General features: G+C 35.8%; 1 protein-coding gene and 1 long non-coding RNA gene across 2 annotated transcripts in view; one reads left to right on the top strand and one right to left on the bottom strand.

The window, feature by feature from the left end:
- The window catches only part of b4galt2 (UDP-Gal:betaGlcNAc beta 1,4- galactosyltransferase, polypeptide 2), a 109,309-nt gene extending 93,166 nt beyond the window's left edge, over positions 1 to 16,143 (bottom strand). The window contains exon 1 of the mRNA XM_082172704.1: positions 15,603 to 16,143. The gene's annotated coding sequence lies outside the window, so the exon portion shown is untranslated. The remainder of the gene's footprint in view (positions 1 to 15,602) is intronic.
- On the top strand, positions 7,507 to 11,822 carry LOC309500904. Its single transcript, XR_014206728.1, has 3 exons — positions 7,507 to 8,473; positions 10,745 to 10,779; positions 10,858 to 11,822. It is a non-coding gene; the product is annotated as an uncharacterized lncRNA (long non-coding RNA).
- Positions 16,144 to 16,550: the final 407 nt, after the last annotated feature.

Below are 16,550 nucleotides of genomic sequence, written 5' to 3' on the forward strand. Positions count from 1 at the left end.
GCTGAATTTTCTTCATCCGTCATTGCTCCAGTCTTCAGTATCACATTACTCAAGACATTTTTTTTATGATTATCAATGTTGAAAACAGTTGTGCTGCCAAATATTTTGTGGAAACTGTGATACCTTTTTTCAGGATTATTTGATAAATAGAAAGTTCACAGGAACAGCATTCATTTTAAATATAATTTTTTTGTAACATTGTAATCATCATAACATTTTGATCAATCTAATGCGTCTTTGCAGAGTACAAGTATTAATTGTTGTGTTCCTGGACTATAAAAACAAATGTCCAATCAGTTAAAGAATAAAATTTAACCATGACTATATATATATATATATAAAATCCGTTTTACATATATATAGCACTTACACTTAAAGGAGCTGTATGTAAGATTGTGGCCAAAACTGGTACTGCAATCACTTTCAAATTACTGTAGAGCGGTGTATCCCCTCCCCCTCCCCCCTGACTCGAGGTTGCCAGATAGGCTGCAGGATCCAGCAGGAACGTAGGCTGCTACGTAGGTGTGGTAACTAGAGCAGAGCTGGCAACCCCGATGCCGAAACACTACTGACTTCGTGATTGGTAGATAGGTGGAGGGTGGCCCTTCAGGCCAAAACACAAGATGACAAAATCAACATCATCAGTTGAGGGCTGCAACTTCACTTTTTAAATGACAATATCCTGGCCGGACTACTGTTGTCAGTGATATAAGTATTTGAAATGAACATGATTTCTTAATGTCTAGTGACATATCAGGGCCATTTTATGATTAATTGAAATACATTTCTTACATACAGCTCCTTTAAAAGGAGACACCCAGCACACAATTTTTGTCTTTTCATCTCCCGTTACCTTATGGGACAATGAAATGTCCAGTGGTTACACACTTCAGCCCCTGCAGATGCAGTAAATCATTCAGTTATCATTCGCCTACTATAACAACAGACCTGGAATCAGACTCAGACTCAGACTCACTCACGGTTCCCTCTAGCCCAATTATCACATTTCTTGTGATCATTCAGGTTAATGGCCAAGGAAAGCCAACGGAGGCTGCAGATTCTGCAGTGTGCATCTTTCTCTGGAGCAGGAGCTGTGGGTGGATGTTTCAGCACAGTAATGGTCCTTAATATAGGACATCAATATAACACTAACCCAATAAGGCTGAGGTCACTCTAAGTTGCTACTCCACTGATATATGGTCTTCTCTCAAAATCACATTTACAAACTCCTTTGCTGTCATCAGTTCCTTCTCAAACTTTACTCTCTTCTAACTATAATGGGAGGCATACTTGCAACTTTGTCTCAAAGAATATACTGGTATATGCTGAAGTCCCAGAACCAAAGCTACTGAAATATTCATCACATCTCCAATGGCCTTGTAGAAAAAGAAGAGCCCCATTGGCAAAATTCTGAGCAAAAATACTTTTTCCAAAATTCTTATTACCACACATCATTCCTTTGGCTTCATTTCTTACCCATCAGAGAGTACAAGGCACTTTCTAGCGAAATTTCAACTGTCACTTTGGGGGGGAAAGCAATACAGAACGACAGTAAAATTAATTAGTAAGATAATATCAACCAGCTACTCTTTTCAAATGCCATCTAATCAATTATTCAATAAATGGAACACTTCCACATGCTCTAGAATAAATTCCACAGGATTGTGCTCATTAATTTAGTATATCCACTTGACTGTAATATTACTCTCAAAGAGGGACTTGCACCTCTTTTGAACATGCCAATGTTAATGAGGTTACATTTTGAACAATTCAGAAGTTAGCAATATGGTCTCAATAAAGTCGGAATCAATAATAAGCCAAGACCCTGAATCAAATATTGTCCCACATTAGACTAACTTAATAAACTAAAAAAGAAAAGAAAAAAAAAGAAAAGAAAAAAGATTGAGACTAGGACAAGCTCAAGCAACGCAGGCTGATCCATAACAGAATTAGCCAGAAATAGAGGCTAATGAATATTTTATATCCCACCTATGTCATAAACTAATGGGTGAAAAAAGCAAGGTTTTTACATTGACACAAGGGAATCCATTAAATAAACTGGCAACAAAATGTGTACAGCATCTATATACTTAATTTTTTATAACCAACAGACCAAACTGTGGCATTGTATTATTCATGTTGGCTTTCAACCCAACATTCACTAAACAATTACATTAACTAAACATTAAAAAGAAGAGATCAAAGTGTGTTTGCAGTAAATGCCTGTATAAAATCTATTTTTTAAATTGTATTTACTGTGTTATTTAGCCAGCATATTGAGCTTTAGGTTACACTTTATTTTAAGGTGTCATTGTTACAGTGTAATTATATATTTAAGTACTGAGTAATAATAATTATCAACATGTACTTACTATAGGGTTAGGGTAGGATTAGGATTTGGTTGAGGGTTAATTGCATGTAATTATGCATAATTTACTCTTATTACTATGGAAAGTACATGTAACATTATGTAACAAGGACACTGTAAAATAAAGTGTTACCGAGCATTATTACATGGCTTGGTTGAATTCTAATGTAGAATGCGGTCTGTTATTTCTTGATAATATATCGCTGCTAAGTATAACACACCGTTGCCATGAAAAACAGAGCGTTTCTATGGACGCAGGATTCTAACCGTAGAGACAGAACGGACTATTTTCTTTAGCGGAAGCAATACAATAGTTTTTAAATCAATAAACTCCTTTTTAAATCAATATTTTGTGTCAAATTATTGATTTATTTGGTAGGTAGCCATGTAATAAGCGGGATAATGTAGAGCGAAGCGGTTGTTATAGTGAATACAACCCCTTTAGGCTGATTCAAGACCCCTCCACTTCACGTCGGGGTCCTGATCAGCCTGTCTGGGTTGTATTCGCTATAACAACCGCCTCACTCTACATTATCCCTTACTTATTATAATGATCTAGACTTAAATAAGAGTCAAAATGTATTAAGCAGCCTATTTGTATAATTGTTTTATACAAAATATAGTCACAATTAGAATGTTATGAACATACACATAAGGGCACAAATACAATACCATCATGGTTTCAACAAATCTATTAAGCAGCACAACTGTTTTCAACATTCATAATAATAAGAAACGTTTCTTGAGCACCAAATCAGCATATTAGAATGATTTCTGAAGGATCGTGTGACACTGAAGACTGAAATTCACCTTTACCAACACAGAAATAAATTACATTTGAATATAAATTATAATAAAAAAAGTGACCCCAAACTTGAATGGTAGAGTAATTTTACACAGTAGTAGTCTAGTTTTATAAGACACAGTTCTTTGAGAACCCAAGGACAACTTGAAGAACTCGAATTGAACACTGAATAGTTAGTCAAGGATGTTATTCATGACATGAAGAAAAATAACTGTGTGGGAATTGTAATATGTCCTCCCCCAAGACAGGGAAACAGCTAGAATGGAAAAAGAAACAGGTGAAGCACAGCACGAGTGACTCAATAAAGAAACATCTGGCAGAGTGGGAGAGTTGTGTAGTGCTTCAGAAGCCACATCTGTGTCCGGAAATGACAGATTCAGCCATCTTCCACTGCCTAAAGCAGTTTCCAACAATCTATTAATCACTTTCTTGTCCTCTGTTTTGCACACTGTAGTAACTTCCATATTGGACTGTGACATTAAAATGGACAGACCGCAGAGTTCTGGGAGATTTAGGTGGGCAGCCACTCCAGTTTCTCCATAATTCAAAATGACGTTAATGGCTACGCTTCACAAAAGACTCATCAGTCATCTATTTACAAACTGCCTAGATGGAGGCATAAAAGTGAGATTTAATGGCTCAGGAACCACAGATCCTGGTTCTGGTCAGACGATAGATTGTATTGAGAGCTATAATTGATAAACACTAATGTGCCATAATGCATTTGGGTGATTCTTCAATTAGGAACCTTTTTGAAATCTTGACAAATGAAACTTTCCAAACCACTGTTTCATCTATGTTGAAACATTTATCATGCCCTGGAATAAAAACATATCGCCATTGATACCTAATTTGTGTTGGTAATTACTTTTTTGTAAAAAAAATTAAGCCTTGAACTTGCTAACACAAGAAGTTATCTAGAAGTCAGTTCAGTTTGAATCCAAAAAAAATAATACATCTGAAAGTCTAAAATAATAGATAACAACCATTAAAATACTCTGAAATCATGTGGAAAAACTTAATTAGCCGAATTCTGATCCACTTGTGGCCGCTTCTAATATCCATCATAACCAAATTTATTTTCTTGTTAAAACATAATCATTTTCTGAAATGCTTGGTGTGATGGTAATGACAACAGCATTGGAGACAGTGTTTGTTATGTACAAATGTACCCATAAATGGCAATTTAAAATAAATGCTTTTATTTTTTTAGGGAAAAGTACAAACTAGTTTTTTTAAAGGGATAGTTCACTCAAAAATGAAAATTGTGTCATCACTTACTCAACCTCGTGTTGTTCTAAACCTGTATGGGTTTCTCTGTTCTGTTGAACACAAAAGAAGATATTTTGAAGAATGTCGGTAACCAAACAGTTGATGGACCCCATTGACTTCCATAGTGAAAAAACAAAAAAAATACTATGGAAGTCAATGGGGTCCATCAACTGTTTGGCTACCGACATTCTTCAAAATATCTTCTTTTGTGTTCAACAGAACAGAGAAACCCATACAGGTTTAGAACAACACGAGGTTGAGTAAGTGATGACACAATTTTCATTTTTGAGTGAACTATCCCTTTAATAAATAAACTATGGAAGAAAAGGTAAAAAGTATGGTTAGGGGACAAGCCCAAAAATATCTGACAAATTTATCCTACTGCTTGCAGACATTTTTAACACTAACAATTGGCCAGAATATTATTTAAAGCATTTCTTTTTTTTTTTTTTTTTCTTAGGAGAAAGAAAAGTTCCCCTAATTGAAGTCTAACCTATTTGTAAGCAAAAACTTTCAAACCACATGTTCTTTCCTATCTTTTTTAGCATTTACAACAATGCAAAAATTATTCATAAACTCGGCCCGACCCAACAAGCTGTGCCTTTCTTAACTGGAAGCATTTTCCAATTTGGTCGTCCTCCAAGATCAAAAAGCCCTATAGCCACCCTCCTGCTCTCATTCAAAATACAGTATGAAAACACAATTCACCTCAGAGCTCATCTCATCCTCATGATGGAAAAGCTCATGGCTTTCTTATCAGGCTCATTTTCAAACAACATGCTAAGACCTGACATGAGGGGTTCCAACCCATCCAGGGAAATTAATTGGGCCTAGAGAAACCAATCAGGTCCTGACTTTGATGTTTAATAGAAAGAGCATCTTTAATAGGGTGGCAGCACCAAGTGAACCACTCTACAGACGGCGGGCATCTTCAGCACACAGTACATGTGTGAGGGACTGTGGCTGTCTGTCAGCAGCGCTATGATCAGTACTAATCATCTGCTCAGTTATAAAGGGCAAAACAACTGAGAAAGGTTTTCTCTAAAGCTTCATTTTCAGGAAAACTACCCCAAATTATAAAACCAAAGAAAAAAATGTATGTCCAGAGGTACTCAAGCAAATCATATCCGAAAAATCGAGGACTACAATCATGCACGTTTAGGCTTTTACAAATCAGAAATCACCTTCCATGAAGAGGACTGCCACCACAGACAATTATATATATTGGAGATGTCAACATGAGAACTGGGGCTTAACTTTAAATGAAGTCCAATTACTTGTAAATTGATTTAGAATTGAGCAGATGACTCAAGACAGGTCATTTCTTTGAAATGTCAGCTCCAAACCCATTGACTTAATAACAGAAAATATGTATGTGAAAAATGGTGTCACTAAAAACATCTAATTTCCTACAGTGTAGAAAATTCCCAACAAGCAAAATGAAACCAGTCACATTCAAAACAGTATTTACTCAAACATTTAATGTAATTGCTTATTAGCAACAATTTTTACAAATTAATTGTCATGGACACCATAAATGTCTGAATATTCACACAATACATATTTGTATGGAATGGCAATCAATCACTCATGTAACAATTTACAGTAAGGTCTCATTTGTTAACATTAGTTAATGCATTAACTAACATGAACCAATGAACAAAATATTTTACACTATTTTAGATCTTTGTTAATGTTAGTTAATAAAAATGTTAATGTTCACAGTGCATTAACTAATGTTAACAGATGCAACTTTTGAGCTTACAAATACAGTAAATGGCGAGATTAACATGAACTAATATTAATAAATAGTGTAGCCATGCATGCTTTTAGTATCTTCTGAGGCCAATAACAAGCCAAGCAATATCTCACACCAAAGAAGTGTGAAACTTATCACACATGAAGGCACGTACGGTATGAACTAGTAAGGTGTGGATATAACTAATCTTTCTGCTGAAAATCACTAATGCTCTGTTTCAAAACCTAATGAGTTGCCTACAGAGGGAACATTGTAGATGTGTTACCGACCAAAAGGCCTGAAAAGTATTGACAGATAATTTGACAAAGATCCTTTTTTAATAAATAAACAAATAATCCATTGATATAAAATAGTTTTGCCTGCATAATGAACATTTTTGTAATACCACAAAATACCATTCCAAATCAAACAGATTTTAATTAAAATCATAATAATTTTTCAAATTGCATTATTAGACTACACTAATATTGCCCTAAGTGCTCCAACAAGTGCTCTTTTTGTTGAAATTGGTTCATTAAAAGCATTGTTGCTCAATGAAAGTGGACACGCTACAAGTATGTTAGCTGATTTCAATTAGACAACAGACTTCTCTAATAGCGTGCAAATTAATATGGTGTGACATTATATTTGGAGTATAATGTGATACAGTATTTTGCATGTCACACCATAAACAAATTAGAAAAAACAATTAGTCACACTGTAGTCTTATATTTAATTATAGACCATTTAAAATAAATAATACAGTACACACAAAACTATTGTACTATTTTAAAAACTTGTATTAATTCTATTAAAATTTTACCAGACCCTGTTTTTTTTATATACATTAAAGGCCATTTCCCTTTGGGAAATTATTTGAAAAAAATCTTAAATTACTGTTAAAATATTTGACAAATATTTGAGCTTATGCACATGAAAATCATTTTGCTTTACTTACTATGATTTGTCAAATTTCACTGAAAGGGATAGTACTCACCCACATGTCCATGTTTATGTTTAGGGTTTAGCTAAAAAGAGAGTAAAAAATTATATATATATACTGTATATATATATATATATATATATATTCTTGCTTGCACTGTCACAAACCAGTGACAAAAAGAGAAGGGGATTGCATCCACTCAATTACCAGCACTGCCACATGGATGTGAAGTAGAGGGGTCAGTGGCATGACATGTCATACCCGTGCAGGACCAAAGAGTTGATAAACACTCATGGCAGCAGGTGAAGAGAGTCGAGCTGAGAGTCTCAGGCCTCTGGCTACCATTTCATTACTCTGAATACCAAACTCCCTATGGACACGACACCATTCACCTCACGCTGGCACACATCCCTAAACCTGTGATCTAGAGCTCTGCAAACAACATACTCTGCATGCCACTTCATAAAACACTCACACTTCTATTAATGTAAAGAGCTTTTTATCCTATTAAAATCTAGAGGGATGTTAAAAACAGAGGAGGTCACTTTTTACAACTCTTACTTTGACTCTTAATAAAAACTTAACGAATCAGACAAAGATATTGATTTTCTGTACAGGAATATATGGATCTGGGACATAAAGACCTCTGTTAATCAAGGTTACTGGCATGTTTCCACTCCTATAGTTACTTGAAAACAGCACCGTATTGACAAGTAAAATGTCTAATAGCCTAAAGTGTTCTCCGTCCTGCCAATATTTTGAGATTCATTTAAGATTATGTAAAAAAAAAAAAAAAAAAAATCTTCTATCTAAAGTATAACACTGTGAAAATGGTTCACACGAATAGAGTCCAAATGAAACGCTGCTTGCTTCACATAAATAGTCTCATTATAATAATTACACTAGAGGGAAAAAAAAAAACAAGGTCTTTCACAATACATCATTCACGGACAACTAAAACACAGAGAAAAACTAAACTAAATTACTGCTTTAGTGAAGAACCCTAAAACAATTAAGAAAAGAAAAACATCATTTTAAGTTGTTTTGGATAAGCTTCAAGCAGCTTTAGCTATACACCAGTTAGAGCTGTCAAGCTCAAATTGGGTTACAAAGTCAGACTCAGCAAAAAAATCCCAGAAGAAAACCCCACCCACTAATCGCTAAAGATTAAAATAAGCTTAATTAGATGCTTCATATTGAGAGGTAGGAGGCTAAGGCCCACATATTGAAAATATATGCCTAAAATGTGCTTTTCTGCCTGCAGGCTTCCATCTTCCTCTGGCTGTAAATCTGTGGCCAGCACCTGTTCAGTGGGATGTGAACGTGACATCAATTTCAGATTCAATGGTACTCTGCATGAAGACCCACTCAGCTACTCTTTCAATCTTACAACAAGTATACAGTAGCCTATACTTTTCAAAACACATTCAACTCACTACTTTGATATCCACTTCAAGACACTTTCAAGATCCTGTGCTGTGTTATGTTACCTCCTCTACAATAGCTTGAATAAGCGAAGAGAAAAATGCGAGGTCTGAAAATATGGAGGAGTAAAAAGGAAAAAAGTAACAAGATATGATTTTAAAATGTCAGTTGTGGGCTACTGTAAATAGAAAAATGTAATATTTAATCTTTGCAGATGAACCAAATTAAAGGAATATTCCATGTTCAATGTTAAGTTCAATTGACAGAACTTATATTTAAGAAAATATATAAGAAATGAATGTTGATTACAACATTTTATTTCAACTTGTATCTGGGTTACAGCAAAGTCTTAAAGGGACTTTGGTTACAGTGAGTCACTTACACTGTATGTAAATGGAGGCAATCCATAAATGTTATTTAAAAAATATTCCCTGTGCCAATAATATAGCCACAAGAAGAAGCAAAACAATATGTGTGTTTTATGATTTAGTGTAAAAAAGCTTACTAAGGGTAAAGATATATTCAAATTAACATCTTTATTGCCTGGAAAATACAATGTCTAAAAGCCTAAAATAACCAGAAAAATCATAACAACTTTACAGCTCAGATACTAAACAAGCTTTTATAAAACTGAAAGCTTTACATCAGTTTTTTTGTATTGCTGTATTATTTATATACTATTATAGTACTATTATAGTATTTATTCATATTTTGAATCATCTTTTATTTAAAAAAAATATATTTTTTAGTGTTAAGTTTCAGTAATTTTGGTAACACTTTACAGTAAGGTCTCATTTGTTAACATTAATTAATGTATTAACTAACATGAACTAACAATGTGCAATACATTTGTTACCGTGTTTATTCATCTTTGTTAAAGCTGCATTCCATAACTTTTTTAGGTTTAAAATTATCCAAAATAAAAATTTGAGCAAATACGTAACCAGCCAGTGTTTAAAACTATCTGCTTGCCTTAGCTCGATTCAAAACGGTAAGCTTGTAATAATGTTTTTAATTCCAGTGGTACTGGTGGATTCTTTGCATCATTACGTCACATCTGTACAGATAAAGAAGGAGTCTCGGCTAGTAGACTATATTGCGTGTGAGGAGGTTGGAGGTGGAGATTTATAGCCTTTTCTCACAGCACTTGATATAATTAAACTCATCAATTTGATGGCGGATCCAGAAAGGTTCAAACGACAACCACCAGTGACAACTGGAGATTCACCCGTTGTAAAATGCAAAAGACTTCGGACTTCGGAGTGGCTACGGAAAAAAAAGAGGCTGCAACGTGCGAAAACAAGGATACATTTATTTACACAAACTTGAATCAGAAGAACAAACGTGAATAGGCCTATTACTTGTTCAGACGACATTTTCAAGTGAAAATTCTTATGTTGGTCATACTTCCAAAAAGTAGAATCTGTGATTCTGAATGACAGTATCCACACCGGCGCGGTGACTGACAGCCGCACATTCTCCTCAAAACATTGGATTCATCCGCGCTGTTTCATGCCGAGGCACAACCCACGTAAAGTTGATAATTCCGCGAATAACTGCAATTGCAGATTTCGAACAGAGATGGCGACAAAGAGGAAAAACTATGGACTACAGCTTTAATGTTGTTAATAAAAAATAGTCGTTCAGAGTTTGTTCATGTTAGTTTACAGAGCATTAACTAATGTTAACAAATACAACTTTTGATTTTAATAATGTATTAGTAAATGTTGAAATGAACATCAACTAAGATGAATAAATTACGTAGAAGTATTGTTCATTCTTAGTTCATGTTAACTATTGTATTTAACTAATGTTAACTAATGAAACCTTTTTGTTAAGCGTTACCGTAAGTGTAACTTGCTTTTACTTAGTAGAACTTATATTAATTTTCATCTAATATTTATATTTATTTATTTATTTCAGCTTTATTTCGACTAACGAAAAAAATGTAATTTAGTTAACAATAACAAAACTGCTTAATATTTCTTAATAAATTCTCCATAATTTGTATCCTTGAGAAATCTAGAGATGAGTCAGAATGATTTTTTTTCATTATGGCACACATGCATCCGTTTGAGCTTAACTTGTATTGAACCTGGACTATTCCTTAAGGCTAACTCAAGCAAGACAACATTTCAGCAGCCTTATTTGAACACCAGGCAGTTATGTAATCGAGTCCTTTTTCTCTTTCAGAGTTTGAAATGTATCTAATTCTGAACATCACAAAGGTAAGCCATTGCAGAGACATTCCCTGAGAAAAAAGTGAACCCGAATGGCTAATTACACAGCATTGTCTCAACACACAGTTCATCCTGCACACAAACAAGCTGAAGAAAGGCTTTGGTGGCTGCGCTCCAGCTCTGTTAGCGTGTGAGCTCCACAGACCGCGGCCCCAGCTTTTCCCTGCCTCAAGTCCAGCTGCTCACTCTACTCAGAGCCAAGAGACAAATTAAACCGCCGCAGCTGAAGCCTTCGTTTGGACGGACCTCCAAGTTGGCATCTGGATAGACTTAGACATGATTATCCCCATTCACCTAAATACCCTTGCAACTCCCCAAGAAATAAACAACAACCGACAAACACATTTTGTACTCCAGGGCACAACTAGACTTGTCTGATGTCGTAAATAATTTGTTATTTTCACGCTCATTCAGTTCAGAAAAATGAACTTTAAACTGTTGCTGAGGAAGAGACAAAAGCCAGTGTACAAAACAAAGCTGTCCACTTCATGCCACCTTGGTGTTACAGGTCTTACTGTTCCCATGACAACAAATCCCAACACCCAACGGTTTCGCTCTATAGACATGCCTTGTGTATCTGTTCAGCATAGCACAATACACATTGATCCCTAATTTCCCATCAAAACCATTCCCATCACATAAGGAAAGGAACTCATGGGCCGCAGCAGACTTGAAAGGCCATTTATCTCTGGTGGATGGAGGCAGATTAGCCAAACAGAGCAGCTCCTGTTTAAAACAAACTGTAAAATGGACCAATGGACAATCTGCTTTTGGGCCTCTCGGATATCGTGCTGTAGAAAGAGCTTAAAAAGCAGACTGTGTGGGTGAATGAGAGGAACAGATACAGACATTGAGAGAAAGTCACTTGGAGGAACCGACGAGAAATAATGGACCACATATCAGACAAGAGAAGTGACTGATTGTAAATGAGTACAGCTCAACTCAAGTCAAATTGACACCCTATTTAACTTTCCATCCTGTCAGTGATATGCAGAGAATACAGGTTCACAATCACACCACTGTTAAAACAGGATAAAAAAAACAGGAGTAGCCTATCGGAATAATCAGAATTAATTGTCTATACCAGTCTAATATGTTCAGGGGCGTAGCACCAAATTTTGGGCCCTGGGTACAAACCATCTTGCTGGGCCCCCGTACCAAATACCATAGTGATACCAATGGGTGGGGTATTGCATTTTTATCATAAAAACACTTAAAATGTAAACAAAATAAGCCACACTCTGATTAATATATTTTTGTTTTATTGTCAAAAGTACAAGATAATTGATGATTATTTGTCTGTTTAAAATAAATGCAGACTATAGAATCACAGGGTACTCTAACCGCCAAACTAGACATTCAGTCTTTGAATTACGTTTTTAAAATAAGTCATTTTCAATCATTAAGATGTGCATTAAACTGAGAACAATCCTGTACTTAATGTAAGAGCGTGCGCGAGCTAATTTGCATAACATTGCGGTAAAATAGGCGCTAACGATCTGTGTTTTCGCGGGTGTTAGATTTTGACAATGGAGGGAAATATACAGTGTTTTCATGTAAACTTCTGACTCTGGGGAGAACTGCAGCAGAAGAGGAGACAAGCTGCGCATCTGCCTGGAGTGGCAGTGTGTTGAGCTCCCAGCTCCGCCTCCGTCTGCTTCTCACTCCGTTATTTACCCAAACATTGTTTGCTCGCTATGTAGGTTGTGATACTATAAAGTATTGATGTATAATTCAAATAAAGTACGAACATAAATGTATGCTATTCTACCTGGAGTAGATATTTATGTTAAAACAATGTCAATGCTCGATGATGCATTTGGAGCTCACCTTTCTTTTCAAAAAACAGAGTGAGCAACTGCTTGCCCTCATTTGCCTTTCTCTCTTTAATCTTCTTTTCTTTTCGTTTTTGAGCCCCTGATTTTCCTTTATTAAGGAAAGACATGACTCTTCCCCTGTCTTCCTAGTTCCTATCACGGCTCACTCCAGCTCCTGTCTCATCAACTGATTCACCGACCGCAGGTCCGCAGCAGAAGCACCTGAACTGCGGGTCGTACCATTTACATTGATTCGAGAGGGGTGGTGGGGCCCTGAACAGCATGAAAATGACTTTTTTTATACCAAACCAGTGCCTAACTACAAGTTTAGTTTTGCACAGGAAGTTTTTTATTTGTACATAAATGCTATACAAATGTTAGTGCATATATATGTATGTATAGAAAACTGACTTCTAAGGGCCCCCCCCCTGCCTCGGGCCCTGGGTACTCGGTACCCTTTACCCCCCCTTTACGACGCCCCTGAATATGTTACTCTGTGTAGAGTAGAAAGAAAAATCTGAATTATATTTTAATTTACTTTACATTTAATATTTACTTTATCTATCTATCTATCTATCTATCTATCTATCTATCTATATATACACACACATATATAATCGCGATTAATCGCATCTTACATAAAAGTTTTTGTTTATATAATATGTCTGTGTATATACACACACCCATTTATGTACAGTATGCATATATATATATATATATACAGTACTGTGCAAAAGTCAGCTGTAGTGTGTCAGTAGGAAATATCAGTTTACATTTCCAAACATTCTTTTTGACATTAATTGTATAATCCAGTGAGATTTGTGTATGCACAAGGAGTCTGACAACAGCCGGTATGATCATCGAGTCCGTCTGTGATTACATGAAGAAACAGAAAAACCTGAGACAGACTAAATCCAGAAGAACTGCGGGAATGTCTCCAAGATGCTTGAAGAAACCTTCCTGCAAAGTTACCTGAAAGACTATGCGCAAGTGTACCTGGACAAAAGCCGCTTTAAACGCAAAGGGTCGTTACACCATATATTGATTTGAATGAGTTAATAGAAGTAAAATCATAAATAAATTCAATTTGTGATTTTATTTTTGAAAGCATTCTCACTTTACAGCATTTTAACACAAGTGCCAGTACTTTTCACAGTACTGTAGCTTTGCAGGAAGGTTTCTTCAAGCGTCTTGGAGACGTTCCCGCAGTTCTTCTGGATTTAGTTCGTCTCATTTTTTTCTGTTTCTTCATGTAATCACAGAAGGACTCGATGATGGTGAGATCAGATCATACCGGCTGTTGTCAGACTCCTTGTGCATACACAAATCTCACTGGATTATTACAATTAATAGCAAAAAGAATGTTTGGAAATGTAAACTGATATTTCCTACTGACACACTACAGCAAAAGATATAAATAACTGACTTAAAACCTTTTTTTTTTAGGGGGGGGGGGGGGGGGGGGGGGTATTAACATGCCTAAGACTTTTGCACAGTACTGTATATATAAATTGATATTTATGTATATATGTATATTTATACACACACACACACACACACACACACAGACCTCCGCTTCGCGTCAGGGTCCTGATCAGCCTGTCGGGGTTGTATTCGCTATAACAACCACCTCGCACTACATTATCCCTTATATATATATATATATATATATATATATATATATATATATATATATATATATAAGTCGGACAAGATATTCAGAGCAGAATCTAAATAAGGACTAGATAATGTTTTTAAACACAAGCATGTGAGCAAAACCTTTTAGTGAGCTAAAACTTCAGTCCTTACTGACTAGTATGTGTTATTGTTACAGATTGACTTAACATACAGGATAGGAGATATTCAGATCTTGATAAAGAGGAAAAAATGGTTAAAGAAAGAGAAACAGACTGTTTGCAAGTGAAACAAACAGGCCTAAAACCCCTTAACTTAATACTACACAGCAAAACATCAAAACAAATCTGTCTCCATGCCGTACTGCATGAGCTGACATTGAGCAACCGTGATGTTTTTAAGAATGGAACTGTTTAAGACTGTATCACAATTTGTGAAATTAACAAGTTACACTGCAATCACCGATTAAATAAAAAGGGAAGACAGCAGCATGTTAATTGGACCCCATAAACAGCGGTTGCCCTGAGACTTAAGTGCCATGATGTGCTCTCATTAATAATTTACTAATCAAAAGGTTAATAGGAAAATGTTTAATATATGCCATACTTTTGTAAAGATTCTAGAAAGCTTACTACACAATATTCAGAAACACTTTCTGTGAAGTCTGTGAACATCATGCATTATGTTAAAAAATGTGATCCGTCATTGTTCATAAAAGATGGTTTCCAATTATTATAGATATTAAAATGTGTCCATTCATGCTTAAGAATGAGTATAGACATGAAATGTGGCTTTAACCATATTTTAAATCACTCTTTGAAGGTATAACCATGTATATGTAAGTCTTATAATTGTGTTTGTTATTAATGAGAATCTACAGTGATTTAAAGATGCATTGTCAGGCATTACAAATATCATTATAATGCATTAAACATCCAGGCTTCATACAGAGTGTTTACTCTAAAATCTTCTCCACACTCTCAAATCTTCGGCCACAAAGCCACACATGTCCTGCCAGCTTCCTATCCTGAGACACTGGGCAAGATGCTGTCCATGGATGCTGTGGGTACCATTACACAGCATCATCCCTCTGCTTATACTCGACTCTGCTGCTGGGAGGAGCTGAAATGTGCATTTCGATTAAAAAGACTATTTTGTGGTAGAGTGATCTGGCCAAGAGTTAAGATTGTATAGGCAGCATCTCTATGTTGAATAGATGTACGCCTTGATCAAGATGGCAGGCAATAAAGATAGCATGTGATATTAAGGGAAAACAAAGAGCATCGTTCAAAGGAAGTCGTGCAGAGATTAAAATGTTTCATATTTGCAAAACATAAACACAAACATGCAATTTCTTACCTCGTTCCTTTGCAAGCCAGGGAGCTCCTCTAAAAGGGATTCATCTTTGTTGTATTCACTTCAGCTGACTGTCGATTTCGGAAGAACTGTCAGTTTCAGCCATAAATGTGTCGTCTGTGTGAAATACAGTTAGTTTGATCATAATAGCCACATAAAAAGGAGGGAGTTACTTGACGGATACCGTTATTTCTTTCTGCAGATAACGCCGATTAATTCATTTTTCGGAAAGAAATGCACACTGATGAAAGGATTATGCCATATTGCAGGAACATTATATTTCTCCATGTTGTTCAAAGCCCTTAACAACAGCGTACACTCCAGTAATGAGACTGAATATTTTGCCTTGTATTTTCATTTGCCCGTTCTGTGTTTTTGCGAAGAGAGATGATGGGTGTGCGAATAAAGGAATAGGGAGGCAGGTTTTCTTTAGTACGGAGACTCGGAAGGCTCAATCGGAGGTCTGCTTATTCACCGCAAGAGGGCGCAGTTAATATCTCCTCGATAGGTGTCGAGCCATGCATGTACTGTTTTGTTTTGGAATTCCTTTTTTCTTTTTCTTTTTTTCTTTTTTGTGTGCCTGGGTTGAAACAAACATGTACTATTTAGTTTTTATTTTGAAGCATCTTTGTCCTTATAGCAGCTCTTTTTCCAATTTTAAGCAATTTCACTCGAGCGTGATTGAAAGCGAGAGAATCAAACATCCATCTTTGTCCATTCTTTAGCCAAACGTGTTCATTGCAGTTCAGCCTAGAATGAAATGTATCTCTCTTACTATAGTCACGGTTGACAGGTGAAGCTCACTCTACTTTTATGTTTCTTATAGGGTTGCCTTATATAGCAATAAGCAGCAACTGTGACAAGCGATGCACCTGCTAATGAACTAATGCCATGAAACGGTGTTGAGTCCTTTGGCGCCATCTGGTGGATATTTAAAGCAGTCACCTGATC

Source organism: Leuciscus leuciscus (assembly GCF_965113295.1).
Source record: "Leuciscus leuciscus genome assembly, chromosome: 6".
Classification (NCBI taxonomy): domain Eukaryota; kingdom Metazoa; phylum Chordata; class Actinopteri; order Cypriniformes; family Leuciscidae; genus Leuciscus; species Leuciscus leuciscus.